This window comes from Drosophila kikkawai, chromosome 2R (genome assembly GCF_030179895.1).
Source record: "Drosophila kikkawai strain 14028-0561.14 chromosome 2R, DkikHiC1v2, whole genome shotgun sequence".
NCBI lineage: Eukaryota > Metazoa > Arthropoda > Insecta > Diptera > Drosophilidae > Drosophila > Drosophila kikkawai.
This window is the reverse complement of record NC_091729.1, coordinates 9,154,801-9,157,705: the sequence shown is the minus strand read 5'-3', so window position 1 is coordinate 9,157,705 and position 2,905 is coordinate 9,154,801.

Sequence of the window (2,905 nt, the reverse complement as noted above, 5' to 3'; positions counted from 1 at the left end):
TTCCTGTTTAACTTTATTTGGTTGCTGCTGATGCTGCTGCTTTTGTTGCTGTCTCGCAAGTGTGTTGCCGGTTTCCTTGCCGTGCAATGCGATTCGCATTTCTCACTTGCACTTACTTACATTTCCTGATTTGCCGCGTTATTTGTGCGCATTTTCTTTTCAACACTTTTCGCTGTGACGCATCATCTCAAAACTCGGCCCGAAAGTGACGTTCTGCACGTTTCGCCTTTTTTGGATTGTCTTTGCAGCCGCTTTGTTTTGCTTTTGTCGATTTCCAGTCGCTTCTGCACGTTTCCCAGTCGAATGTCACGAGCGATGCATGCTCAAGTGGGTCACCTGGCTTGGGTGTTGGCTCTGGCTGTGGCTTTGGCTTTGGCTTCGGGCTTGGCTATGGGCCTGATTAGCCGACGTATTATCCCCGAGCCCAGTTGCAGCTGCCTGAATAAAAATAGAACACGTTAACCCCATAATCGAATAAGAGACAGGGGAAATTTAAAAAACAAGAATGAAAAAACTACAGGCAGGCCTTTGGATTCTACCTCTATGGACGTTTTAGATAGTATTATTGTATTTCTTTGTTTTAGATTTAAAAATAGAAAATTCACTATAAATCTGACTTTAATGGGTTAACGACTCTCAGGCTATAATCACATGTCTAGCACCTGCCGTGTCACGTGTTCCTGGGCCACCACATGCACCACCTCATCTTTCTTGGCCAGGTCTCTGTCATTTATTTGCACAGCTGGAAATCAATATCCGTTCAAATCCCACACGGCCGCCGGAGCTTAGTTCTCGCCTCAATTGCAAATGACCAGGCGGCGCGGCGCTCAGGTTTTCGTTGTCTGGGCTCGCTTTCTGGTTTCAGCTTCTGCTTCTGGCTGGAAATCGAGGCTCTTAAGCGGATTAGTTTGATTTTGCAAGCTGAACCCCGTACCCAGAGTCCCCTTTGTCTGGATGATGTTGTCGCCGTTGTCGCATTGAGAAAATCGATAGGGTATTGTACTCGAGAAGGTTCATATCTAATTGCCGGAAAGGTGAGAATGGCTTTTATTTTTAGTTTCAATAGTGCTTGCTGCTGATAGGAAATTCTTTAAATTAAAACCTTCAAGTGAAGCCAATCAAGAAAGCCATATTATTGTACCAATTAAAATAATAAATTTCGGTATAAATGAAGACAAGTTTGAAATATTCTTGTTTAAATGCTATTTATGAAATATAGTTCATTTCAATGGTAATGTAGATTCTATATGTTGAGAATCGATGCCTGTGAGACCACCCTTTTGTTTTAAAAGCTAAAATACAATACCGTTTAAGCAAATAATCTTTAAAAACAAGATGAGTGTCTCCAAGCGATTTGCACTAGATTTGAAGATTGATCCACGAAGCTTTACCTCTCTTGTACGAATTCAGGACATTATAGATCTAAGCGCTCACATACGCACTTGCTTGATCTGAGTCTATACAACTTGGTAAGAACAAACTCTCCGCTCGTACCAAGCTAAAAGCATACGCATATGGTGATTCCAATGTATGGCCGTTATGCATCTTGTTATTAAAGAGTCTTTGATTATTTCAAAACGAATTAACTCTGACAGAGGCAGCTCCTCTGAGGTGCACACACCTTTCGGGCATATAAAAGAGGTGATTTATTTTAATGAGGCTTTCTTCAGGCCAGACACTGCGATCGAGTCGGCCCCAAGCCAAAAATGGGCGACTTGCGCACGTGGGGGCGGGCCGAGAGATGGCGGGTGAAAGCAGGAAATACAAGGTCTGGCCAAATCGGTGGTTTTTACGTCCTTGCCCCAAAAAAAGCGCCACAATGGCATTGACAGGGGGAAACTGGGGATATCCACACAATGGGCCGAGCTGTCAAAATTGACAAGCGACACTGGCCGTATGAATCAGATGGTCATTACTCATTGGATGCGAGCGCCAAATGCTTTACGCAAATTGTGTGCGCGCGCACATTTGTTACATATTTATTTTTGAATTTAGCAACTGATTTAAGCGGCTAACGGTAAAAACGGGTTACCCCTGACGCATGCGAGCGAATTACAAAATCTTTTGAAATTACGCCACAACTGTCCGCGGGAAAGTGCCAGAAGACCAGACCTCTCTCGCCCTCCGTCTGGTTTCTGCACTTTGCCTTCAAGTTGCCTTCCAGTTGCTCGTCTTTACAAAAGAAAGTGCGTGTGAGTAGAATGCGAAGCAGGCAAAGTACAAATTAAACTTCAAGCAACGCAAAAATCAAAACACAGCAAAAGACTTTGTGCTCTGATCGCACCTAAAATACTCTTCAAAGTCATAAAAACCAGCGAATGAACCAAACATGAACATAAAACTCGGCAAAACATGCTATCTTAAACGCCACTTGAAATATATAATTTTATAGAGGAAATTAAAAATTATATTATATTTATAAAAGTATATATTATATGGGTGTATAATAAACATTTCTGTCGCTTGAACCCCTCTTTATTTAGGGTGTAACAAAGCGAAAGTAATGCATGTCGCTGCTTAAATGTTATTTTAAAAACAATGAAAATAAAATGCCCCGACAGATGGGAAGTCGTAATTTTCACAAATTACCTCAGCTCGCAGTGGAGGATCAGCGGCAAAAGTGGGTTAATTGCACAAAATGTGTTCCATATTAAGGTGTAAATTGTTATCAATTTTGCTTGGGGTAACCCAAATTGCTGCCCAGCGAGCTGAAATTATGTGTGTTGTATTCGCTTATTTGTTGATCTGCCAATAATTGCCTTTATATATTGATCGTGATGAAGCATTAAGCAAATGAAACTCGAAAATAAATAAGAAATTTCTTATTGCCATAGAACAGCAAATAAGTAAGTACTGACTTGCTCGACAAGGTCTGTGAATGTGTATATTGGCAATATATTTACAA